A 27,922-nucleotide genomic window follows, 5' to 3' on the forward strand; every position below is an offset into this window, starting at 1 on the left:
GTCCACCATCTACAAGGAACAAGTCAGGAGAGTGATGGAATACTCCCCACTTGCCCGGATGAGTGCAGCTCCCACAACACTCGAGAAGCTTGACACCATCCAGGACAAAGCAGCCCGCTTGATTGGCACCACATCCACAAACATTCACTCCCTGCACCACCGATGCACAGTAGCAGCAGTGTGTACCATCTACAAGATGCATTGAAGGAACTCACCGAGTCTCCTTGGACAGCACCTTCCAAACCCATGACCACTACCATCTAGAAGGACAAGGGCAGCAAATAGATGGGAACACCACCACCTGGAAGTTCCCCTTCAAGTCACTCACCATCCTGACCTGGAAATATATCACCGTTCCTTCACTGTCACTGGGTCAAAATCCTGGAAACCCCTCCCTAACAGCACTGTGGGTGTACCTACACCACATGGACTGCAGCGGTTTAAGAAGGCAGCTCACCATCACCTTCTCAAGGGCAATTAAGGATGGGCAATAAATGCTGGCCCAGCCAGCGAAGCCCACATCCCATGAATGAATTTTTTAAAAAAATCTTTCCCACCCTCTCCTGTACTGGGTGGTCAAAGCATGGGACTGAAGTCCAACCAGAAATTGAGGAGCAGCCCCTTCAGATAATGGAAAAGGGGCTGCAACCTCTCTTACTCTACATAAATGTGAAACAGACTTCTCCAGGCTGCAGAATTTGCAGGTGGCCCAAGAATCCGTGAATCAATTTAACATTCTATTGCACAGAACTGTCACATGTAACACCCTTCATGCCAAATCCCTGATGGACAAAGGGAAGACTCCTGCATAGACAGCGAGCCTTCCACTAGAGACCCTGCCTCCTCTGGACGGCAGGAAGAATGTCACAGTATGTCCCAACGGCTGACGAGAGTGAGGAAGTGCAAGTGCAGCTCATTAAGGAAACCCTTCTGAGCAGAGTGGAATATCATAGAGGAGATTTCCAAGTGGCTGCTCAGGTTGTGGGGCCGAGGTCCCCGAAGGAGGTTTTGGAGCCTGGCACCAATGAGAAATTATGTTTGGATGGAAATGCACCACATGCCTGAGCCACCTCGACACTGAGTGCAGTCGGGACTGAGCACCACATTTTTAAAGTTCTCAGTGGCTTTGGCCATAAGCTGGACACTACCCAGGGACACATGTTGTGCTAGTATTCCAGTGACATCCAGCCCGCTCCTCCATTGTTCCCCTGCAAACACTCCTCCCAAAGCAATGGGGTGCCAGCAAGGACCCATTTAAGACTCTGGAACAGTACAGAAATTGGGTCCGGCCAATGAAATGCGCCCCAAACTTGAGTGCCCATAGAGTGCAGAACAAGTATTCATGACCGACCCTATCAATTGCCTTCTCTTGGTCTAGAGAATGGAAGGCTACTGACAGACTCTTGGAATGGTGGATCAGGTCCCAGACCAAATGGATATTATCCTGGATGGTTAAGTCCGGCATCGTGTTGGACTGGTCAGGATGGGTCACCTGAGTCAGCACAATGACAAGGTGAGCAGACATGGCCCTGGCAAAAATCTTATTCCTGCTGAGGAGGGAGATTGGGTGCTAGTTCTTCAGGCAGACATCGCCCCTCTGGACAGCAGGACAGTGACAGCCCTGCGCCAGGAGACAAGCATCAGCCTTCTCCAGGATCTGTGCATAGTTGCTTTCAAGGATACCCCAAAGTGCCCCGTGGAGCTCCAGTTAGCCCATCCAGTGCCAGGGACTTTCCGTTGAGAACCGGTAGACGGCACCGTGTTGCTCCTCCAGGCTAAGTGGAGCATCGAGCTGCTTGGTGCTGTTATGACCGGGTAAGGAGGATTGAGCTGGCTTCCGTTTTTTTTCCCAACTTCCCTGCTTGGTTGCAAGAAAAGTTTGTTTAAAATTCTTTCTCCTGACCAAGTATGTTTACTTTTTAACAAGGAGACAATCAAACCAGGTGTTTTTGAGTCGGAGTAAGCTTATTAGTTACTAAAACCTGAGGGGAAAAAAAAGCGACACACCCACACACAAGAAGTAAGAAAGGTTAGAATCCAAGTAAAAGTTAAAAGAATATACGAGTAAGTCCTTGGCTTGTCCGTGAGGTGTAGCTTGTGGAATATTGCGGTTGTTAGGTTAGTTGATTTAGTAGAACTCTGGAGTTGGCTTTGTTGAAGAAGACACCCTTTGTTTCCAGAGAGAGAGATGACCTTGTCTCTGCAGGGCTGACTTAGGTTCAAATCCCACCATGGCAGCTGGATCAATGTGAAAATTCAATTATGTAATAAATCTGGAATATAAAGCTAGTTTCAGTAATGGTGACCATGACAACTATATTTGTTGTGAAAACCCTTCTGATTCACTAATGCCCTTTAGGGAAGGAAATCTGCCGTCCTTACCTGGCCTGGCCTACATGTGACCCCAGACCCACAGCAATGTGGTTGACTCTTATCTGCCCTCTGAAATGACCTAACAAGCCCCTCAGTTCAAGGGCAATTTGGGATGGACAACAAATGCTCACCTTGCCAGCGACACCCACACCCCATGAAAGGATAAAGAAAAGGCCTATCAAAACGGGCATAGCGCCAGCTCTGGGTGCAGTTGCAACTGGTATTGCTCGTGGGCATGGTTTGCGTTAGCTGGGTGGGGCTCAGCTCAATTTTCTTGGCTTTCCTCCTTGCCCCCCCACCCCCCCCCCCCCCCCCCCCCCCCACCCCCACCCCGACCACCACCACACACAAGGGTTGTGGTGACGTTGGCCACTGATGCTCACTGCAAGCTCGAGGGCTCGCATGGGGATTGGGGGCAGGCATTGCGCTGCTAACCTCTGCTGTCTGGGATGTTTGGAAGACCCAGGATGCAGGGCAGTTATTTTGAATATGCTCCACCATCTCACAGGTGTGGCACTGAATACTGCCTGTCACCCAAAAGACATGGTAAGCCATCCCTGATGCTTTATAAAGCTCCCTTCTGCATTCTCCTCCCGCATCAAGGGTCCAGAAGGTCCCACCTGCCATGAACCACCTCCTGAGGGCTGGGTGCACCGCACATTTGGTCTTCAGGAAAAACACAACCTTCCCGTACATTTTCTGAGGTGACAATGATGGCTGAGTGACCATAAGATGTAGGAGAAGAAGTAGGCCATTTGGCCCATTGAGTCTGCTCCACCATTTAATGAGATAATGGCTGATCTGATAATCCTCAACTCCTGCCTTGTCCCCAGTGATTGACAACCCCAGCCCTGCCTTTAACAAACATCTCAATCATCACGTTAGTGTGTTTAGCTCTTTACCCTGTGCTTTCTGGTGATTAGTATGAATGATGATGGGGCTACTGGAGCTGCAGAGGGTAGCCGATCTGGTGTAAATCCTCACAGACCCCATCACTGGTGATGATGGAGTCGCCATTGGAGTTTAGTGAGCTGCAGCCACCCCAAGTCCCTGGTTTGATGACAGCCTTCGGTTGCACAATAGGGCACAAAAGAAAAAGAAAAATCGCCACCCTTAAAATGAGATGGGGAAGTAACCTCCTTCCTTTTGGTCAGTCCAAGGATAATACCTAGCAAGGAGATCATAGATCAAAATGATGATCTCACAAATAAAGAGAAAGGGAGACACGGAGAGAGAAAAAGGAAGAATGGAGGAAGGTTATTGGGTGTGTGCAGAGTGCATCCCCTGGATGGTCTAAGTCTCTGGTGGTGGTCTTCATGATAAAGAGAGGAAATGTCTTCACTTGGGACAGTCGGAACTGCCCAGGCACAGTCCTCCACCAGATCTCAACAATGGGATTAAAGAAAATCTTTACCCAGGCAGGGCTAGGCAGTGAAGGAGGCGGTTTATTGATATGCACTAATAGCCTAGGCAATTTGCAGACGCACACATACACCCCCTTCACTATCTTCCAGTCTGTCGTCTTTCCTCCCCCCACTTGTAGCAACATTCCTTAGCAGAAAAGTACACAAAGCATCCGTATTCTTTTTTCTCTCTCTCCTCCAGAGCAGAAGCTATTTCTATTGCTTGTTGCTTTCTCCTCCTCCCAGTATTGGAAATCAGCAGCACAGCAAATCTTTCTTTGCAGGCAGTCTCTCCCTCTCCTTCAGGCCTCAGGCTCCAGGCAGCAGCTGAAACAGCAGCAACAGTGCTTGACCCCAACTTCCAACAATTTGCAATCAGCTGTGCTCCAGTTCAAAGAGCCTGTTGGTGTAAACAAGATGATCCTGGAACCCAAAATCAGCTTTCCAATTTTTAAATCAATATTTGCTTTTCACTTGGTGCAGAGATGCACAGGTGAATGCCCAGTTAATGCCCACTATTGAATACAATTAACCATTTAACTAATATGATTAACACCTGCTTGAGTTTATCTGGTGCTGAAACCCATTACAAAAAGAGTTTGAAAAAAATCTACTTTGGCTGCAAAGTGCTTTGAGAAGTCTGATGCCTGAAATATGCTATATAAATGCAAGTATTTTCTTATAATGCCCTCCTGGCTGATTTCCACTATAAGTAGATATGTGGGTAACAGGGTATTATTCAACTGGTGAGCAGTGTCACTGATGTATTTAGGGAGTCTGCTGTGATTTCATTGAAAGAGTATAGTCATAGAAACATAGGGCGGGATTTTCCAGCGCTGGACTTTGGCTGGGTCACCGACTCTCCCATGGCGGGGGATGCCACAGCGGGGCTAGAAAATCCCGGCCATAGGAACAGAAAATAGGAGCAGGAGTAGGTTATTTGGCCCTTGGAGCCTGCTCTGCCATTCAATATGATCATGGCTGATCCTGTATCTCAATGCTGTACTCCGGCTCTCTCCCCATACCCCTTGACGTCTTTAGAGTCAAAGTGGAGGAAAGGCCAGAGGGTGGGTTTTGTCTTTGTGCAATTATGTAAAATGTATGGTAGTGAATTAGCAGCCTGTTTTCCATCAATCTTGATTTTTATTTTGATTTTGTACTCAAATTCCGTATATACCCTTGGGCTGTAGCATAATTTTCCATGCCTGGTAGAGGCAGGTCCTGGTGCATGCAGGGTGGAAAAGTCCTGGAAGTTGATGTCTGGTTTGGATCCCAATGTCATTCTGCCTGCTTTTTTGCTTTTGCCTGGAGTGGGATTGAAGGTGAGTGGGGAACCCCTTGGATCTGCTGGGTAAGTGATTAAGAAGTGGGTGAGTTAGGTAAGAAGGCTGTTAGGTTTTAACCCTGAATCCTGGAATTCCCAGCCAGGGGACCTGTTTCCCAACAGGTCAGAAGCTTGCCAGGGTTACCGAGTTGAGTGCGCAGAGAGAGGATTGAGCGTAGCTGCAGGGTGTGAAAACCCGACGTGTACTGTGCAGGAGAATTCTGGGCAAGTCAAGAGTTTGGAGCTAGGTATCTAAAAGCATTATGCCATTCATCTGCCATGCCCTCCTGAGATCCTGGACTTTCATGGTGCACTTTCTCCAGGTTGGAGGGACCACACTTCTGTCACTGACTTTCTTGGCTACTTCCATCTATGCCTACTTGGTTGGAGCTGTTGTCCTTTTCCTCCCGTCCTTGGGAAAGTTCACCTCACACAGCTCTTCGGATACCGCGGCAGAATCTTGGTAAGAGTGAGACACGTGGGGGAGCAGCCTTCCCAGTTCTACTCTTCGTTCCTGTGGTTGCTGCAGTCTCCAGAATCCAAGTGCTGGTCAGCCCTTGTAACCCATGCAATGGCCCCTTTAATTAGAAATCCTTTCTTTAATTAGAATGGGCATATGTCATCCTGCCCACCTTCTCTAATTTGGTCAGGGAGACTCATGGTGAGATTCATTTACTTTGGGAGCAAGCAACAGCTGGGCACTTAAATCCAATCCGAAAATGGCCCCACTGTTATAGTAAGGGCTAAAGTAAGAAAATTTGGCCCATAGAGTTGTCATTAAAAGTTACCTTGTAAGATGTGATCAAGAAGGCTGAACTTCTTCATGGGTATAGAAGATAAAAGTATTCCCTTTTGTTACTCAGAGTGCTGGTCAGGACATATGTTCAGCTTTGGGCATCCCACATGGCAGGATGTACTGTTCTGGAGAAGATTCAATAATGATGCATCAGGTTGATGAGGGAGAGCCAAAATTGGAATTGGCGCAAACTTTGTGAAACTAAGTGTTGGTTTACATGTTCGCTGGAGTTTTAATAGCTTTTGTTAATGTGAGTTAAATTATTTTTGTACACAAAACAGTGATGAAATGTTGTGATTTTTGAATTGGGAAGACTGTTTTTATCCTTTTTCTGATCGTTTCCAGAACTCTAGAAGCTGAACTGATTTGTTGAAATGGAATCTGATTCCCCTTGTTCCCTCTGGGTAAATTGTTGTAGACTCACATTTTAAATTGGCATGGCCCGTGAACCCTTTCAATTTCAGCAGGCTTACTTACTTTTGTCTCGGTGTTTGTCCAATGTGGTATGTGGTTTCTCATTAATACCGCAATTAGATGTGAAAGAGGTTCTAAATTGTTAATGTAGGAGGAAATGATGTAGGAAAGTCATCCAGAAAGGGTAGCTTCACTTGTTTTGATACTCTAGAATTTTGTTTTAATTTAACTTGTGCTCACCTCAAGGATTGTAAGATCTAGGTGTTAAACAAGTGCTGTGAGATTCACTTGATAGTGAATGTCTGGGGCCCCAAATCCCGGCAAATGATTGGGGTGTAAAAAGGTTAATTTGCATGACGAAAATTGACATGAGAAAATCATGCTTCCTTCTGTCATTTAACGGAGATACTTGGGAAGTGAGGGCAGTAAATTCTCTTCCTGATTAACGCACAACGGACTTGACAGTATTTTCACAGCACCCTCGCCTTAGGCAGTGCTGCTAGAATTCCCTAGAATTTGGATTGACGATTGTTTCCTGTTCCTTGCAATATTCTAATTGTTTCAGAAATGGGAAAAGAATCTTGTAGAATATGAAACAAATGAAAATTAATGTCCTTTGTCAAGAGTTTGTGGGAAGTTGTTAAACTATAATGGAGGAGGAGACAACAAACCCCAAAATGGTGGAGGAGCTGATTGCAGCATAACTTTAAAGTTTGCAGGTGACGCTGAATTCTGTTCTGTAATGCAGAATGAGGGTGGTAACACTTCACAAGGACATAGACTAGTGAAATTAGCAGACACACGGCAGATGCAATTTAACGCAGAGAAGTATGAAGTTATAGATTTTGGTAGGAAGAGAGAGGAGAGACAATGTAAACTGAATATTACAAGGGGCTGTAGAAGCTGAAAGATGTTAATGTGTATGTACATAAATCTTTGAAGGTGCCAGGACGAGTTGAACAAAAACATGAATTAAGAGCAGGAGTAGGCCATTTGACCTGTCGAGCCTGCTCAACCATCCGATAAGATCATGGCTGATCTGATTGTGGCTTCAACTCCATTTTCCAGAGAGTGTAAAGTCAGGACTTATTGCAACAGTAGCACAGGGCCTTGAGATAGACCACGTCTTGAGCACTGTGCACTGTTTTGGTCTCCATACTTAAGGATATGATTGCCGTAGAAACAGTTCAGAGAAGATTCACTTGACTGATTCCTGAGATGAAGGGGTTATCTTGTGAGAAAAGAATAGTTTCGGACTCGAAACAAGATTCACTTGACTGATTCCTGAGATGAAGGGGTTATCTTGTGAGAAAAGAATAGTTTCGGACTCGAAACATTAACTCTCTCCACAGATACTGTTAGACCTGCTGAGTTTTTCCAGCATTTTCTGTTAAAGTCCCTCTGACTTTCAGTACTTTCCAGGGTCCTACTATTCATAGTGTAATCCCTTGCCTTGTTAGCCCTCCCCAAGTACATTACCTCTCACTTTTTCGGGTTGAATTCCATTTGCCACTGCTCTGCCCACCTGTCTAGTCCATTGATATCCTCCTGCAGTTTACGGCTATCCTCCTCACTATTTACCGCCTTACCAATTTTCGTGTCATCTGCGAACTTCTTGATCATACCCCCTACATTTAAGTCCAAATCATTTATGTACACCACAAACAGGAAGGGCCCGAGCCCTCTGGAACCCCACCTGAAACAGACTTCCAGTCACAGAAACATCCCTGTACCATCACCCTCTGCTTCCTGCCTCTCAGCCAACCATGAGAGACCTTACCAAAAGCCTTGCTAAAGTCCATGTTGACCACAGTAGACCACCGTTAGCAGAGGCGTAGAGTACAAAGGTAAAGAAGTTGTGCTAAAGTTTTATAAAATGATGGTTAGGGCTCAGTTGGGGTATGTTGTATAAAATATGGATTGGACTGGTGGGAATTGACAGAAACAAGTATCTAATGACCCCGGCAATGACAAAACACGAGGTCGCCATCCACGCAAACTACAAAAACCACTTATTTCCAAGATGGTGCATCAACAATTTTTCCTCCCAAGGACAATCCCGCAAGCTGCAAAAGGAAATAGCCACAGCCCCAATCCTTGAAATCTTCAAGACGCATCTCTAGATTATTTCTATTTGATTCGGTTCACTCCATGTGATATCAAGAAATGGCTGAAGGCACTGGATACTGCAAAGGCAATGGGCCCTGACATTATTCTGGCAATAGTACTGAAGATGTGCTCCAGAACTTGCCGCGCCCCTAGCCAAGCTGTTCCAGTACAGCTACAACACTGGCATCTACCCGGCTATGGGGAAAATTGCCCAGGTATGTCCTGTACACAGGACAAATCCAACCGGGCTAATTACCGCCCCACTAGTCTCCTCTTGATCATCAGTAAAGTATTGGAGGGGGTCATCAACAATGCTATCAAGCAGCATTTGCTGAGCAATAACCTGCTCACTGGTGCCCAGTTTCGGTTCCACCAGGACTACTCAGCACCTGACCTCATTACAGCTTTGGTTTATACATGGACAAAAGAGTTGAACTCCCGAGGTGAGGTGAGAGTGACTGCCCTCGCCGTCAAGGCTGCATTTGACAGAGTGTAGCATGAAGGAGCCCAAGCAAAACTGGAGTCACTGGGAATCGGGGGGAAAATTCTCCACTGATTGGAGTCATACCTAGCACGAAGGAAGATGGTTGTGGTTGTTGGGGGTCAATCATCTCAGCTGCAGGACGTCACTGCAGGAGTTCCTCAGGATAGTGTCCTCGGCCCAACCATCTTCAGCTGCTTCATTAATGACCTTCTTTCCATCACAAGGTCAGAAGTGGGGATGTTCGCTGATGATTGCACAATGTTCAGCATGATTCGCGACTCCTCAGATACTGAAGCAGCCTATGTTCAAATGCAGCAAGACCTGGACAATATCTAGGATTGGGCTGACAAGTGGCAAGCAACATTTGCACCACACAAGTGTCAGGCAATGACCATCTCCAGCAAGAGAGAATCTAACCATTACCCCTTGACTTTCATGGCATTGCCATCACTAAAGCCCCCACTATCAACATCCTGGGGGTTACCATTGACCAGAAACTGAACTGGACTAGCCATATAAATACTGTGGCTACAAGAGCAGGTCAGAGGCTAGGAATCCTGTGATTAGTAACTCACCTGCTGACTCCCCAAAGCCTGCTCACCAACTACAAGGAACAAGTCAGGAGAGTGATGGCATACCCCCCACTTGCCTGGATGAGTGCAGCTCCAACAACATTTAAGAAGCTTGACACTGCCATGGACAAAGCAGCCCATTTGATTGGCACCATATCCACATACATTTACTCCCTCCATCACTGATGCACAGTAGCAGCAGTGTGTACCATCTACAAGATGCACTGCTGGAATTCACCAAGGCTCCTTAGACAGCACTTTCCAAACCCATGACCACTACCATCTAGAAGGACAAGGGCAGCAGATACATGGGAACGCCACCACCTGGAAGTTCCCCTCCAAGTCACTCACCATCCTGACTTGGAAATATCTCGCCGTTCCTTCACTGTCACTGGGTCAAAATCCTGGAACTCCCTTCCTAACAGCACGGTGGGTGTACCTACACAACATGGATTGCAGCGGTTCAAGAAGGCAGCACAGCACCACCTTCTCAAGGGCAACTAAGGATGAACAATAAATGCTGGTCCAGCCAGCGAAGCCCACATCCTGTGAATGAAGAAAAAAAAGTTGTAGTTTTTCATTATCAGGATTACCATCTCAGCAGGCCAGATCAGGTGCTAACCGTTTAAATGTTGGTGGACTATGGATGTTAGTCTGTGATGCTGACACAATCAAAGCAGAACTTGCAGTATGGTGGCCAATTCTGGGCTCCACACTTTAGGAAGGATGTCAAGGCCTTGGAGAAAACATTCACTAGAATGGCATCTGGGATGAAGAATTTCAGTTATGTGGTGAAACTGGAGAAGCTAACGGTATCCGCTTTAGAGTAGAGAAGGTTAAAGGGAGATTTGATAGAGATGTTCAGAACTATGCAGGGTTTTGTTGGAATAAGTAAGGAGAAACCGTTTCCACTGGCAGAATGGTCCATAACCAGGCATGACTTGAGGAAGCTTTTTTTATGCAGCCGAGATCATATAATCAGAATGCGCTGCCTTAAAGGGTGGTGGGAGCAGATTCATTAACTACATTCAAAAGGGAAATGGATATAATACTCAAAAGAAAAAAAAATTACATGTCTGGGAAAATGCAGGGCAGTGGGACGAATTGGATAGTGTTTTCAAAGAGCTGGCATTGGCATTATGGGCAAATGTCCTGTATGTGAACGATTTTATGATGTGGCTGGGGTGATGTTGGTGGAGGGACTCATCCAGATGTGATCGCAGGTGGGTTGGTGGGCGGGGGGAGATCACATTCAGATATGGCCAGGGAAAGGCTCATTGTTACAGCAAAAGGAGCTATTCTCATTTGGGGGAAGAAGAGCTACTCATATACTTGTATAGGGCAGAAGGGAAGCAGAAAGATTTTAATTCTGTTACGAGAACCTGTGAACTTGTTCTGTGGCTGAGAGCTGTAATAGGATGATGCTCAGTTTTAAGATGTGTTTGACCGCAGACTGCTGTGTGGCTCAGAAAACTGACTTGCCTCATCCCTGCACTGTGTTCACTTGACTAATGGAATTTGCCTGTGCCCATCTCTCATTGCTGGTATCTTCTGGTGTCTCCCCCAACTCCCCAATAATCAGTTTGACAGCTGCACATTCCTTCTTGCCCAATAACTGGCACTTATCCCATTTCTCTCATCTTCCCTGTCTGCTTTTATATTCTTCCCTGAATACTGTTCCACAATGAAACGTTTCCTTCAATTGCCACTTGTAATAAAACTTTCCCTTTGTGGAATATCTTCTAATGCCACCCTTGTTCTTCCAGTGATAACATTCAGTCCCTTTCTCCACACTCCCACCCTGCAGCTGAGGGTCTATGCCCCTTTGTTACTGACTTGCTATCCAGTGTTAACAAATTTCCATTTTCAATCTTTCAGAATTTTGGAAATCCTTCATTTATGCCCTCATTGCCTTCCTCTGGTGCCGTGACAAGGTTCCAAATTTTCTTTTTTCAGTGAGAGACTTTAGCAGTCTGTGGATCCCAGCAGACAGGCTGGAATGTGTACTTTGCACTAAGTGTTGGCACACAGCCTTGTTTTCTGTATTCCAAAACTTTTAAAATCTGCATACCGTAATAGCGTGAAAATCTGTCTTCATGAAATGTTAGCATTTAGTTGGCCGTTTCCCGTTTTTGCTGAAAGTATGCAGCCCATCCTAATTCCACCAATGTGACTGTGAAGGAAAAACAGCTTGAATTTAACCATTCTGTTTTCTTTGGTGTTTCTCGATCCTGCAGCACAGACAGTGGTTTGGCTCAGACGGGTTGTTTTATAAATTGCTAAACTGTTGTAGAGAAGGATCAATGGACTTTGTTAATGACTGTGTTTTTGCTCCAGATGTCTGGGCTTATGATGCCTGAATATGGTTATTACTGTATGCTGCAATCTGAATGTGTGGCTTTAGAAATTGTACCGTATCATTTATATTCACAGCAGTGTCTTTGAAAATCTCCCCTTCCTGTTCTTTGGGTGAAAGTTAAGCTCCTTTTCATGAATTTTTATGTATGTTGGGGCCTCTTGTGAAGCCACTGAAGATGGGAACAAATATTTGAAGGAAGCTTGCCTGTGGTATTTCGTATTCCTATAGAACCCCGATCGATTGGCACACCACTAATTTTAAATCATTGATTTTGGATGTGGGGGTTGAGGGTAGAGATGGACAAAGAGGTGAAGCCTCAGTTGGCTTTTAGTAGCCAAGATAGTTGGTCATGTATGAATGCCAGGAGGATATTGGACCACTGAGAATACTGGAACCCACTCATTCATAAACTTTTAGCTGCAGTAGTGTCGTGATTATGTCTCTGGCCGAGGAACGCTGAGGCCAGGATGAATAATTCATAGACCACGAATTCAAACCCCACTATGGCAGTTTAATTTATTCTTTCATGGGATATGGGTGTCACTGGCAAGGCCAGCATTTGTTGTCCATCCCTAATTGTTCTTAAGATGAGCGGCTTGCGATTTCAGAGGACAGTTAAGAGTCAACCACATTACAATAGATCTGGAGTCACATGTAGGCCAGACCAGGTAAGGGCAGCAGATTTCCTTCCCTAAAGGACATTAGTAAACCAGATGGGTTTTTATGACAAATGGTTTCATGTTCACCAATACTGAGGCTAGCTTTCAATTCCGGATTTTATTAATTGAACTTTAAATTCCTCCAGCTCTTGTGATGACATTTGAACCCATGTTCCCATAGTATTAGCCAGGGCTCCTAAATTACTAGTCCAGTAACAATACCACCACTGGCATCACCATCTTCACCCAATTTGAATTCAGTTTGTAAAATAATGAAACTTGGAAATAAAAAGCTTGAATCAGCAAAAGTGATATGAAGCTGCTGGATTATGATTAAATATAAAAGCAAAACACTGCGGATGCTGGAAACCTGAAATAAAAACATAAAATGCTGGAAAAACTAAGGTCTGACAGCATCTTTTATTTATTCATTTACGGGATGTTGGCGTCGCTGGCTAGGCCAGCGTTTGTTGCCCATCCCTAATTTACCTTGAGAAGGTTATGGTGAGCTGCCTTCTTGAGCCATCTGTAGAGAGAGAAACAGTTAACATTTTGAATCTGTATGACTTCTTCAGAGCCCTGAATTATCATTAAAACCCAACTTTTTTTTTAAAGGTCCTTTTGGGGTAGGAAAGCTGCTGTCCTTTTCTGGTTTGGTTTATATGTGACTGCAGTCCCACACCATTGTGATTCATAACCACTTTGAGACCAAACAATCCACTCGATTGGATTGAGCAAGAGAGAGCCTGGCACCACTTCCTTAGGGCAACTGGAGATTTTAAAAAAAATTCTCAGGCTGTGGTCATTGCTGGCTAGGGCCGCATTTGTTGCCCATCAGTAATTGTCCTTGAGAAGGTTGTGATGAGTCACTGCCTCAAACTGCTGCAGTCCACCTGGTGTAGGTACACCCACAGAGCTATTAAGGAGGGATTATGACCCAGTGACAGAGAAGGAACGGTGATATAGTTCCAAGTCATGATGGAGTCTGGCTTGGAGGGGAAGTTGCAGATGGTGGTATTCCCATGCATCTGCTGCCATTGTTCTTAACAGTAGAGCTCGCGGGTTTGGAAGGTGCTGTCGAAAGAGCCTTGGTGAGTTGCTGCAATGCATCTTGTAGATGGAACACACCTTTGTCACTGTGTGTCAGTGCTACCTGCCACTTATCAGCCAGCTTGGCATGTTGGCCAGATGTTGCTGGCTGGAATTGTACCCAGCAATGAGTTTTCCCCTGATTCCCATTGATTTCAATTTTGCTCGGAATCCTTAATACTCACCTCCTGATTCCCTAAAGCCTGTCCACCATCAACAAGGCACCAGCCGGGTGTGCGATGGAATACTTTCCACTTGCCTGGATGAGTGCAGCTCCCACAACATTCATGAAGATCGACACCACCCAGGACAAAGCTTGATTGGCATCCCATCAACCACCTTCAACTTTCACTCCCTCCACCATGACACACTATGGCAGCAGTGTGCATCAGCTAGAGGATGCACTGCAGGAACTCACCAATGCTCCTTCGGCAGCACGTTCCAAACCCACAACCTGTACCACCTAAAACGACAAGGGCAGCAGATAGATGGGAACACCAGCGCGTGTAAGTTCCCCTCCAAGCCACTCACCATCCTGACTTGGAAATATATCGCAATTCCTTCACTGTCGCTGGGTCAAAATCCCGGAACTCCATCCCTAACAGCACTGTGGGTGTACCTGCATCAGAATCACAGAATCTCTCAGTGCAGAAGAGGCCCTTTGGCCCATCCAGTCTGCACCGACACGTGAGAAACACCTGACCTATCTACCTAAACCCATTTACCAGCACTTGGCCCATAGCCTTGAGTGTTATGACGTGCCAAGTGCTCATCCGGGCACTTATTAAAGGATGTGAGGCAACCCGCCTCCACCACCCTCCCAGGCAGCGCATTCCAGACCATCACCATCCTCTGAGTAAAAATGTTTTTCCTCACATCCCCCCTAAACCTCCTGTCCCTCACCTTGAACTTATGCCCCCTTGTGACTGACCCTTCAACTAAGGGGAACAGCTGCTCCCTATCCACCCTGTCCATGCCCCTCATAATCTTGTACACCTCGATCAGGTCTCCCCTCAACTCCAACGTAAACAATCCAAGTCTATCCAACCTCTCTTCATAACTTAAAATGTCTCATCCCAGGCAACATCCTGGTGAATCTCCTCTGCATCCCCTCCAGTGCAATCACATCCTTCCTATAATGTGGCGACCAGAACTGCACACAGTACTCCAGCTGTGGCCTCACCAAGGTTCTATACAACTCCAACATGACCTCCTTACTTTTGTAACCTATGCATCGATTGATAAAGGCAAGTGTCCCATATGCCTTTTTCACCACCCCATTAACATGCCCTTCCACGTTCAGAGATCTATGGACACACACGCCAAGGTCCCTTTGCTCCTCAGAACTTCCTAATGTCATGCTGTTCCATTGAATACTTCCTTGTCAAATTACTCCTTCCAAAGTGTATCACCTCTCTCTCTCTTTTCAGGGTTAAATTCCACCTGCCACTTGTCTGCCCATTTGACCATCCCATCTATTTCTTCCTGTAGCCCAAGATACTCAACCTCACTGTTAACCACCCGGCCAATCTTTGTGTCATCTGCAAATTTACTAATCCTACCCACCACTTAGTCATCTATGTCGTTTATATAAATGACAAATAATAGGGGACCCAGCACAGATCCCTGTGGTACGCCACTGGGCACTGGCTTCCAGACACTAAAGCATCCTTCTGTCATCACCCTCTGTCTCCTACAACCAAGCCAATTTTGAATCAATCTTATCAAATTACCCTGTATCCCATGTGCATTTACCTTCTTTATAAGTCTCCCATGTGGCACCTTGTCAAAGGCTTTGCTGAAATCCATATAAACTACATCAACTGCACTACCCTCATCTACACACCTGGTCGTCACCTCAAAAAATTCAATCAAATTTGTTAGGCATGACCTCCCTCTGACAAAGCTATGCTGACTATCCCTAATCAAACCTTGCCTCTCCAAGCGGAGATAGATTCTCTCCCTCAGAATTTTCTCCAATAGTTTCCCTACCATTGGCGTGAGACTCACTGGCCTGTAGTTCCCTGGCTTATCTCTACAACCCTTCTTAAATAGCGGAACCACATTAGCTGTTCTCCAGTCCTCCCCGTGGCCAGAGAGGAATTAAAAATTTGGGTCAGAGCCCCTGCGATCTCCTCCCTTGCCTCCCTCAGCAGTCTAGGTCACAAATCATCTGGGCCTGGAGATTTGTCCACTTTTAAGCCTGCCAGCACCTCCAATACCTTGTCACTCCCTATATCAATTTGCTGAAGAACCTCGCAGTCTCTCTCCCCAAGTTCGATACCTTCATCATCATTCTCTTGGGTGAAGACGGATGTGACACATGGACTGCAGTGGTTCAAGAAGGCAGGTCACCACAGCCTTGTCGAGGGCAATGAGGGATGGGCAATAAAAATGCTGACCTAGCCAGCGACAACCACGTTCTGTGAAAGAAATAAGTGATGGTGTTTCCATACATCTACTGCCCTTGTCCCTCTAGGGGGTAGAGGCTGAGCATTTGGAGGGAGCCATTGAAGAACATTGGTGAATTGCTGCATTGCATCTTGTAGATGGTACACATGGCTGCCACTGTGCGTCGGTGGTGGAGGGAGTGAATTGAAAGTGGTGGATGGGGTGCCATACAAACCTGCTGCTTTGTCCTGGATGATGTCGAGCTTCTTGAGTGTTGTAGGAGCTGCACTTTCCAACACACTCCTGACTTGTGCTTTGTAGATAGTGGACAGGCTTTGAGGAGTTCGGAGGTGAGTTACTCACTGCAGAATTCCCAGCCTCTTACCTGCTTTTGTAGCGACAGTATTTATATGGCTAGTCCAGTTCAATTTCTGGTTAATGCTAACTGTCAGGAAGAGTAGGTGATTTAGTGCTGGCAATGTCATTGAATGTCAAGGGGAGATGGCTAGTTTTTCTCTTGTTGGAGATGTTCATTGCCTGGCACTTGTGGTGAGAATGTCACTTGCGACTTATCAGGAAATTAGAGGTGCGTGTAATGAGGGTAATGCAGTCATCAAATAGAACTTCAGTATACATATAGATGGGGTAAACCAAATTAGCGCTAATGCTATGGAGGACAAATTTCTGGAATGTATATAAGATGGTTTTCTAGAACAATTTGTTGAGAAATCATCTAGAGAATGGGCTATTTTAGATTGAATATTGTTCAATGATAAAGGGCTAATTAATAATCATGTTGTAAAGGAACCTTTGGGGAAGAGTGACCATAATATGGTAGAATTTTATATTATGTTTGAAAGTGATGTAGTTCAATCTGAAACTACGGTCTTGAGGAAACCACAAAAGTATGAGGGGCAAATTGACTGTGCAGATAGGGAAACTACATTAAAAGGTATGACTGTAGACAGGCAGTGGCTATTATTTAAAGAATGGATACATGGTTTACAACAAACCGACATTCCTTTTGAGGTATAAATGCGCAGTAATGAAAGTGATCCAACTGTTAACAAGTTAACAATTGTATTAGATTAAAGGAAGATGCTGATAAAGTTGCCAAAAAACAGTAGTAAGCCTTAGTAATGGGAGCTTTTTAGAATTCTTGGTCCTCCTTTGCAGAAGCTGATAAAGAGAAATAGAATATGAGCATAAACTAGCGAGAAACATAAAAGCTGACTGTAAAAGCTTCTATAGGTATGTAAAAAGGAAAAGCTTAGCAAAGACAAATGTGGGTATATTATAGGCAGAGACAGGAGAATTTATAATGGGGAATAAGGAAGTAGCAGAGAAATTAAACAAATACTTTGTGCCTGTCTTCACCGAGGAAGATACAAAAAACCCTGCCAGAAACACTATAGACCCAGGGGCTAGCGGGAATGAGGAACTGAAAGAAATTAGTATTAGCAAAAAAGTAGTGTTGTGAAAGGATTGAGAATGAGAGGGTGCAGATTTAAAGTAATTGGCAAAAGAAGCAAAAACAATGAGAAATTTTCACAGCAAGTGGTTGTGGCCTGGGATGTTTTGCCTAAGTGTGGTGGAGGCAGGTTCAATCGAGGCATTCAAAAAGGAATTCGATTAGTGTTTCTTTTCAAGCAACCTGCAGGGTTACAGGGAGAAGGCAGGACAATGGCACCAGATGAAATGCTCATTCGGAGAGCTCCACTTCTGACCTTATGACAGTGGAAATGCTATTGATGAAGCAGCTGAAGATGGTTGAGCCTAGGGCACTACCCTGAGGAATTCCTGCAATAATGTCCTGGAACTGAGACGATTGGCTTCCAAGAACCACAGCCATCTTACGAACGTATGAACAGGAATAGACCACTCGGCCCTTCATAAGATGTAGGAGCAGAAGGAGGCCATTCGGCCCATCAAGTTTGCCCTGCCATTCAATGAGATCATGGCTGATCTGATAATCCTCAACTCCACTTTCTTGCCTTTCCCCATAACCCTTGATTCCCTTACTGATTAACATACTTAACAACTCACCTTCTACAGCCCTCTGCGGTAAAGAATCCCGCAGATTCACTACCCTCTGAAGGAAAAAATTCCTCCTCATCTCTGTCTTAAACGGGCTACCCCTTACTCTAAGATTATGTCCTCTGGTCAGAAATCAGAACACAATTAGCCAGAGGACAGAACAACAAAACATACTCTAAGGCCTCTGACATGGAATGAATGGGAGTGTGGAAAGGCAGAGCATATAATTAGACCTACATGCCAAACACTGTGTCACAGGTGAAGGGTTAAAAAACCTTTATTTCCAGCAGCAGAGCCTGTAGCCCAACCCAAGCTGTGCTCACATGCAACAAGACTGCATGGGGCGAACACAGACGTGACAGCACATTCCTAAAGAGCTTGTCTCTCTGCATTCTGGTAGGTAACAATGATGTCAAAAGTGAAAGATGTCGACCAGCCTGTTGAGTGCTGTCAGTTACTGCCCAGGCTGTGTCCATCATTAGCAGCAGTGGAATTAGGCAGCAAAGGTGCAGGCAAATCTTAGTGAGCGCACTCTCAAAATAGTCACCAGGATGAACGATGATTTAAATGTGAATTCCCAAATGCTACAAACAGCCCACTACGAGGACCCTTCCCACTCTGAAGAAGCTTTGCCCTCCCTTCCATTTGAAATTTGATTCCAACCATTAACTTTTATGTCTTCGTCCGTGGAACATCATTCATCACAGCTTTTCAGTCCAGGAGACCTCCCTCCTTTATAGGAAGCCCTCATTTAACGTTGCCCCCATTTAATACTGTTTCGCTTTAACGTCACCTAGTTAATGGGGCCTGTAATCTCGTGCATTGCGAGATTTTTGTCATTTCCCACGAGGCCCAAGTGACACTATTTTGGAGCGGCCCCACCCCGCCCCGACCTCCTAGCTGTGGCGTCCCCATCTCCCATCCCCGACCCACTCTCCAGCCGAACCTCTCGGTCCCCAACCCACCCTGTCGCTGCCTCCCTTTCCCGCACCTGTGTTCCTGTTTGAAGATTCAGATCCGATCCAGCCGGACCTCCCATGTTGTGGAAGTGCAAGTCCCAATGGTGCAGAAATGCCAAGCTGAGGCTGCTGCAATCCATGTCCTCTCCTAATTGCTTCTGCCTCGCTGCTCTACTCTCAAGCCAGAGAAGCAACAAGGCAGGAGCATTCAAAAAAAAACATGGATTGCAGCAGCCGCAGCTCAGCACCCCTGCACCATCGGACTGGCACGTCCAGGATGGGAAGTGGCGAGATGCCAAGTCAGGGAGTGGGCAGCTCGGCCAGAGAGTGGGGGGAAGTCACAACTCTGGGAGTGGAGAGGAGGAGAAGCCACAACTCGGAGGGTCGGAGTGTAGGAAGAGGCCACAATGCGGGAAGGGGGAAGATTTGCAGCGACCGGGAGGATCAGGGAGTGGGAGGTTTGGGAAGCAGAAGGTACTGTAAGTAGAAAGTTACATTTTTCTTTTATGTTTTTAAGCTTATTTTTCGATTAAAAGTTATTTCATTTACCAATGTAGGAAGTTAAGATAGAGGATATAATGTTTTAATGTTTTTCTGATAAGGAAGGCCGGACAGAACCTAACTACAGTTTAAGAATTGATTGCTATGGGAAGCAATGTTTCACTTCAAGTTGTGACTTTCAAGACCATCACCACAACTTTAACTGAGGCCTGACTGTATCTCTACTCTTTGCCTCCTGTCCTCCAACTTACTATCTGACCACATAAGCACAATGCCTTGAATTCCTGTGCCATTAACTTCATCTTTTTCAGAGTTTTTCTGAAAATAATTTGCATTCATTGAGCTCAATTTGTAAGAAATTACACTTAGACAGCACCTTGTTAATTCGCTCAAGATATCCTAAATTGTTTAATGTACAGCATTAAACAATGCCTGTTGCATGTGGACATATGCAACAACTATTTGTCACGGCAACGACTTCACGAACAATTAATCTATTTTTTCTTGAAGTTGTAGATTTGTAGGTGATCTGGGTGAAGAAATGCTGGCCAGGAGACGAGAAGAAAACCCTGCCATCTCTTCAAAATATGGGCTCCTGAACACTCCTCATTCAGATATGTCACATGAAAAACACCACCTCCAACAATGTAGCACACCCTCCATACTTGGCTGACCTATCAGCCTACGTTTATAAACTCAAATCTGGATTAGGATTTGGACCTAATGCGAGAGCTGAGAGAATGATTACACTTGGATGAGATGTTTCGAAAAAGTATCTGCAGCCACACAGCTGGCATGGAACCTGACAAAGTTTAAGTCTGTGTTCCCATCTATGCGCAATGATCTCAAGGTGTAGATCATCTCAGTTTCTTGTGTTTTGATTTTGGATTTATCTATTTTCAGCATTTAGCAGAGTACTTTCCAAACCCACAAAATTTGAACAGAACAAAGCAGCAGAATTAGAAGGACTAATCTAAAACTAACTTCTAGAACTTCAAGGGCTGGACTGCCAATGTTCATGGGCCTACATTGCATTCCTTGGGATCACTCGGGCCCAGAGGGTGCACAAAGACAATGGTATCACTGCACCTGTACCCACATGAACAATAAACACAAATAACTGAGAGGATAACTTGGGTAAGCAATTGTCAAGATATGCCACAGCTCACAACTTCCAAAAATGACAATGTGGAAATGCACTTCAATGGGCACTTTGAAGAACAAGGGTCTGGCTCATGGAAAAATCTTAACAGGGACAAGAACTCTAGATTGTTATAATTGTTGCTATAACAATTAGCAAGTAACAAAACAATAGAGTGGAATCAAGGGCTTTCAGAAGGAGTGCCCCTGAAAATTGCATTTCTGAATTTTAGCATGGGAGGTAACTGACCCCAATGTAGGAAAATGGGACAGGCTGTCCCAGATAGCCCACTTCACTAAGGAAGAGAATCCAGGCCTTCACCTCATTGTTGGTGCAGTGTCAAAGGAATATTGACCTCCACTTAACCGATAATGCATCTGGAGACCAAGTGATTCCGATGGTGGGAACCAAGTGAAAAAAATTGCTCTGCCATTGAATTAGATCATGGCTGATATGAATGTAATCTCCTGTCTACCCCTGATGACTTTCACCTGCTTGCTAATCAAGAATCTATCTAGCTCTGCCTTAAATATTCAAAGACCCTGCTTCCACTGCCTTTTAAGGAAGAGTGTTCCAAAGACTCATGACCCTCAAAGAGGGAAAATTTCTCCTCATCTCTGTCTTAAATGAGCGACCCCTTATTTTTAAACCGTGACCCCTAGTTCTAGATTCTCCCACAAGAGGAAACATCCTCTCCACATGCATTCTGTCAAGACCCATCAGGATCTTTAAAGATTTCGATCAAGTCACCTTTTACTCTTCTAAACTCCAGTTGATACAAGCATAACCTGCCCAACCTTTCCTTGTAAGACAACTTGCTCATTCCTGGTATTAGCCTAGTAAACCTTCTGAATTATTTCTAGTGCATTTACATATTTCCTTAAATAAGGATACTAATACTGTACACAATACTCCAGATGTGGTCTCACCTGTGCCCTGCACAGCTGAAGCATAACCTCCCTACTTTCTGTATTCAATTCCCCTCGCAATAAATGATAACATTCTGTTAGCTTTCCCAATGACTTGCTGTTCCTGAATTACTAGCCTTTCCTTTGTGCTAGGTATGACTCCCAACCAGTGGAGAGTTTTCCCCCTCATTCCCATTGACTCCAGTTTTGCTTGAGCTCCTTGACACCACACTCCAAAGTGCTGCCTTGATGTCAAGGGCAGTCACTCTCTCCTCACCTTGTAAGGAGATTGGAGTATAGGAATAAATAAGTCTTGCTACAATTGTACACTGATTTGGTGAGATGACATTTGGGATATTGTGTGCAGTTTTGGTCTCCACATTTAAGAAAAGATACACTTGCATTGAAGTCAGTACAACGAAGGTTTACTAGATCGGCCTCTAGGATGAGAGGGTTGCCCTATGATGAGAGCCTGAGTAAATTGGGCCCATATTCTCTGCCGTATAGAAGAATGAGAGGTGATCTCTTTGAAACATACAAGATTCTGAAGGGGAATGATAGGGGGCATAGGTTTAAGATAAGAGGTAGAAGGCTAAGATGGGAGTTGAGAAATATTTTCACCCAAAGGGTGGTGGGAGCCTGGAACTCTCTGCCTGAAAGGGTGGTTGAGCCAGAAACTCTTGTAACATTTAAGAAGTATTTAGAAATTCACTTGTGTTGCCATAGCCTCCAGGGCTATGGGCTAAGCGCTGGAAAATGGAATTAGTTGACCGGTGCAGACATGATGGGCCGAATGGCTGCCTCCTGTGCTGTAAACGTTTATGAGGGTAAATGTTGAGAGATTGTTTTCGTAGTCAGTGAATCTAAAACACTGGGCACGGTCTCAGAATTAGGGGCTGATCCTTTAGGACTGAGATGAGAATTTTTTTCATTCAAAGGGGTGTAAATCTTCAGAATTCTCTACTGTAGAGGGTTGTGGATGTGCCATTACTGAATATATTTAAGGCTGAGTTAGACAGATTTTTGCTGTCTTAGAGAATTGAGGGATATGGGGAGTGGGTGGGAAAGTGGAGTTGAAGCCTGAGATCAGCCATGTTGGTATTGCATGGTGAGGCAGGCTCAATGTGTCATATAGTCTACTTCTGTCCTGGTTCTTGTGTTCTGTAATTAGTCAGATTGGATTTGTCTTGCTTTTTTGTGGGCAGGACATACCAGTACAATTTTCTGTTTTGTCAGATAGATGCCAGTAGTTGCAGGACATGTAGAAAATGATGATAATCAAGTTCGGTCAACATGATATCATGAAAGGGAAATTGTGTTTGATAAATTTTAAAGTTGTTTGAGGATATAATGGCTTGGGTGGATAAATGGGGACTAGTAAATGCAGTGTATTTGGACTTCCAGAGGCATTTGATAAGGTGCATATATAAGGTTACTACACAAGATATGACCTCATGGTTTTGGGGTAATATACTAGTATGGATAGGGGATTTGTTAACGATCAAGAGAAACAGAACTGGTATGTTGGGATAAATGGGTCATTTTCAGGTTGGGAAACTAACAAGTGGGGTGCCACAGTACTGGGGACTCAACTGTTTACAATCTAGTAATGATCTGGGTGTTGCAGTAGCTGAAGTAAACTGTAGACCAGAGATCATCTGAAGTAGGACATTGGACATAATCTAGTATTTACCGAAAATCTGCAAACACCAATATGTATTTGCTACTAGAATTTATGAAGAACTGAAAACTTGTTTGTCCAGTCTATGTTTATGCTGCTTGTCAGTGGGCTATAGGTGGAGTAGTTGTTTAGCTGTTGTGCCATTTTTGAACTTCTAAGGACGAAGTGTGACTCTGAAAACTTGGCCCTGCCTGTGCCTGAGGAAGGTCTGAACAGATGTTGTCCAATGCTCATCTATGTATGGAGATTATTTCAAATATTTTTGAAATGTATTTTGACAGCTCACTGCTTTTGATGGTCAAGATAAGTATTCTTTGATATCAATGCCTAAATCTGGATCTTGATGTCTGATTCTGAATTCTTAGGCAAAACATAGCTTAAATTGCAAGCATTAGAGTTTTTTAAATTGGTCTGTTGCACAGTAACTTTCTGATCTCAGAAAACAAAACTGTATACATATAGCATGATAATTAATTGATCACCACCTTTGTAGTAAATGGGTCAACTGTTTATTGCAGCGTCAATCTGAGATGTATTTGGCTGCATCATTAATTTCCCACTTCCTCCATCTGTTAGATTAAAACATCTATATCATTATCTTGATATGAGTCCGTAAAGGTTACCAACATTTAATAGTCTAATACTGGTGGAAGAGCGATTAGTTGGGCACATAATCCTGGATTCCAAGTCGCAAAGGGTTAAAGCAGTAATATTTTCAAATGGTCAATAGGTTGGGTTAGTTTGGAACTGTTATCATTGTCACTAAGAGTTTCTAGTTGGTGTTGCAGTGTTATGTGCTAACGATTCCATTTTTAAAAGAGATTGGATTGAAAGATTTGCACAGGTTGGTATGGGGGTAGAAGGTATGGGAGTAGAACAGCGTGTATTCTGGTGAGCACCTGTAGCTTATATAGCCTTCCAATCATCAGGCTTTTGCCAGGAAGGTGTCTCTTTTTGTTTATTACTGTACAGCTTTGAAATATGTTGCGTCACTCATAAACCAGAATAACCTTTTGTATAGCATACTATCACTCATACTTCTGAAACAGCAACAACTTGCATTGATGTAGCACTCTTAACATAGGAAAATGATCTTCAGTGCTCTCCAGGGGTTTATCAAGACAAAAGTTGACAGAATCAAAAATTGATATTTTGCCCGTAATTTTTTAAATTGCAGAATCACAGATTTTTTACAACGCAGATAGAGGCCATTCGGCCCATCGTTTCCTCACTGTCTATCTGAATGAGCAATTGATTTACTGCCATTCTCCTGCCTTCTTCCCATAACTCTGCACATTGTTCCTTTTCAAACAACAGTTTAATTCCCTTCTGAATACATCGATGGAACCTGCCTCCACCACACACTCAGGCAGTGGATTCCAGACCTTAACCACTTGCTGTTTGAAAATGTTTTTTTCTCATGCTGCCTTTGCTTCTTTTGCAAATTACTGTGAATCTGTGCCTCCTTGTTCTCGATTCTTTCACGATTAGGAACAGTTTCACCCTATCTTCTCTGTCCAGGCCCCATATGATTTTTGCATACTTCTATCAAATCTCTTCTTAGCCTTGTATGCTCCAAAGAAAAAGTCCGAACTTCTCCGATCTATCTGCATTACTGAAGTTCCTCATCCCTGGAACTATTCTCGTGAATCTTTTCTGCATTCTCTTCAACACCTTCATGTCTTTTCTAAAGTACAATGAACTGGACAAAATACCCGAGCTGAGGATGAGCTAGTGTCTTATGCAAGTTCAACATAACTTCCTTGCTCTTGTACTCTATGCCTCAATTAGCAAAGCCGAGGATCCTATATGCTTTTTTTTCTGCTCTTTTAACCTGTCCTGCTACCTTGAATGACTTATGCACATATACACCCAGGTCCCTCTGCTTCTGCACCCTTTTAGAATTATATCCTTTATTTTATATTGTGTCTCCTTCTTCCTTCCAAAATAAATCACTTCAGATCTCTCCACATTGAACTTCATCTGCCACCTGTCTGCCCATTCCACCAACTTGTCTATGCCCTATTGAAGTTCTACACTATCCTCCTCTCAGTTCACAATGCTTTCAACTTTCATATCATCTTCAAATATTGAAATTGTGCTCTGCACTTCAAGGTCTAGGTCACAAATATATATCAGGAAAAGCGAGGGTCCCAACACTGACCCCTGGGGAACTACACTACAAACCTTCCTCCTGCCCGTAAAACTTCCATTAACCATTACTTGCTGTTTCCTGTCACTCAGCCAATTCCATATCCATGAGGAAAGGTTGAGTAGGTTGGGCCTGTACTCATTGGAGTTTAGAAGAATGAGAGGTGACCTTATTGAAACGTATGAGATTCTTAGGGAGCTTGACAGGTTAGATGCTGAGAGGTTGTTTCTCCTAGTGGGAGAGTCTAGGACCAGAGGGCATAAGCTCAGAGCAAGGGGGTGCCCATTTTAAGCAGAGATGAGGAATTTCTTCTCTGAGAATAGTGAATCTGTGGAATTCTTTACCGCAGAGGCTGGGTCATTAAATATATTCAAGGCTGAGATAGACAGATTTCTAATCAGTAAGGGAATCAAGGGTTATAGGGAAAAGGCAGGAAAGTGGAGCTGAGGATGATCAGATCAGCCATGATCTCATTGAATGGTGGAGCAGACTCGATGGGCCGAATAGCCTACTTTCTGCTCTTATGTCTTATGGTCTTACGTTGCTACAGTCCCTTTTATTCCATGAGCTATAACTTTTCTCACAAGTCTAGTCCATGTACATCACAACAACAGTATTACCCTCATCAACCCTCTGTTACCTTTTCTAACACTCCAGCAAAAAGTTAAACATGATTTTCCTTTAAGAAATCCATGCTGATTCTCCTTAATTAACCTGCATTTGTTCATGTGATTATTATTTTTGTCCCGAATTGTTGTTTTCAGAAGTTGCCCCACCACCGACGTTGAACTGACTGGTCTGTAGTTGTTGGGCTTATCTTGACACCCTTTATTGAGCAAGGGTGTAATGTTTGCAATTTTCCAGTCCTCTGACACCACCCCCGAGTCTAAGGTAGAGGCGAGTGCCTCTGCAATTTCCATTCTCCATTCCCTCAGTATCATTGGATGCATCTCATCCGGTCCTCCTGCCTTATCAACTTTAAGTACAGATAGCCTATACATCCCTTAAAAATTTTAAACCCTTCTTGTGCCTGAGTAACCTCCTTTTTCATCATGGCCTGGGTAGCACCTCCTTCCTTGGGAAAGAGATCAATGCAAAGTAGTCAAAGCAGATCCAATTGAGGCATTCAAAGGGAATTGGACTGTTATTTGAAAAGGAACAACGTAACGTGCAGGGTTGAAGATGAGGGAATGGCACTAAGTGAATTGCTCATTCAGAGAGCTGTTTTTTTAAAAATTCATCCATGGGATGTGGGCTGCGCAGGCTGAGCCAGCATTAATTGCCCATCCCTAGTTGCCCTTGAGGAGGTGGTGGTGAGCTGCCTTCTTGAACCGCTGCAGTCCATGTGGTGTAGGTACACCCACAGTGCTATTTGGAAGGGAGTTCCAGGATTTTGACCCAGCGATAGTGAAGGAACAGTGATATATTTCCAAGTCAGGATGGTGAGTGACTTGAAGGAGAAGTTTCAGGTGGTGGTGTTCCCATCTATCAGCTTCCCTCGTCCTAGATGGTAGTGATTGTGGGTTTGGAAGGTGCTGTCGGAGGAGCCTTGGTGAATTCCTGCCGTGTATCTTGTAGATGGCACACACTGCTGCTACTGTGTGTCGGTGGTGGAGGGAGTGAATGTTTGTGGTGTGGACATGATGGGCCGAATGGCCTCCACCTGCACTGTAACTAGTGGAGTGCTGCTGGGATCAGTGCTGGGGCCATAATTATTTACAATATATATTAACGACTTGGTTGAGGGAAGTGAATGTACTATCGCCAAGTTTGCGGATGATCGTCTACAGAGGGACATAGGTTAAGTGAGTGGGCAAAAACTTGGCAGATGGAATATAATGTGGGAAAATGTGAGGTTCTGCACTTTGGCAGGAAGAATAGAGGAGCTGAATATTATTTAAATGGAGAAAGACTGCAGAAAGCTGCAGCACGGGGATTTGGGGGTCCTCGTGCATGAATCACAAACAGGCAGCATACAAGCTCAGGTAATAGGGAAGGCAAATGGAATATTGGCCTTTATTTCAAAGGGGATGGAGTATAAAAATAGGGAAGTCTTGCTAAATATATACAAGGCATTAGTTAGACCACACCTAGAATTCTGTGAACAGTTTTGGTCCCCTTGTCTAAGGAAAGATATACTGGCATTGGAGGCAGTCCAGGGGAGGTTCACTAGGTTGATCCCAGGTATGGAGGGATTTTCTTGAGGAGAGGTTGAGTAGGTTGGGCCTGTACTCATTGGAATTTAGAAGAATGAGAGGTGACCTTATTGAAACGTAAGATTCTTGGGGGGCTTGACAGGGTAGATGCTGAGAGGTTGTTTCCCCTTGTGGGAGAGTCCAAGACCAGAAAGCATAATCTTAGAGTAAGGGGGTGCCCATTTAAGACAGAGATGAGGAGGAATTTCTTCTGAGGGTAGTAAATTTGTAGAATTCTTTACCGCAGAGGGCTGTAGAGTCTGGGACATTAAGCATATTCAAGGCTGAGACTGACAGATTTCTAATCACTTAGGGAATCAAAGGTTATAGGGAAAAGGCAGGAAAATGGAGTTGAGGATTAACAGATCAGCCATG

The 27,922-nt window shown here is 44.5% G+C and overlaps 1 protein-coding gene and 1 long non-coding RNA gene across 2 annotated transcripts in view; one reads left to right on the plus strand and one right to left on the minus strand.

Moving 5' to 3' along the window:
• Positions 1-25,744, minus strand: part of LOC144684031 (uncharacterized) — a 432,394-nt gene extending 406,650 nt beyond the window's left edge. Inside the window, exon 1 of the long non-coding RNA XR_013577383.1 lies at positions 25,697-25,744. This is a non-coding gene — a long non-coding RNA (uncharacterized LOC144684031). The remainder of the gene's footprint in view (positions 1-25,696) is intronic.
• LOC144684024 (glypican-6-like) overlaps positions 1-27,922 on the plus strand; it is a 245,264-nt gene that overhangs the window by 50,554 nt on the left and 166,788 nt on the right. The gene's annotated exons all lie outside the window — the stretch shown is intronic.

The sequence above is a fragment of the Cetorhinus maximus genome, chromosome 8 (assembly GCF_964194155.1).
Source record: "Cetorhinus maximus chromosome 8, sCetMax3.hap1.1, whole genome shotgun sequence".
NCBI classification, from domain to species: domain Eukaryota; kingdom Metazoa; phylum Chordata; class Chondrichthyes; order Lamniformes; family Cetorhinidae; genus Cetorhinus; species Cetorhinus maximus.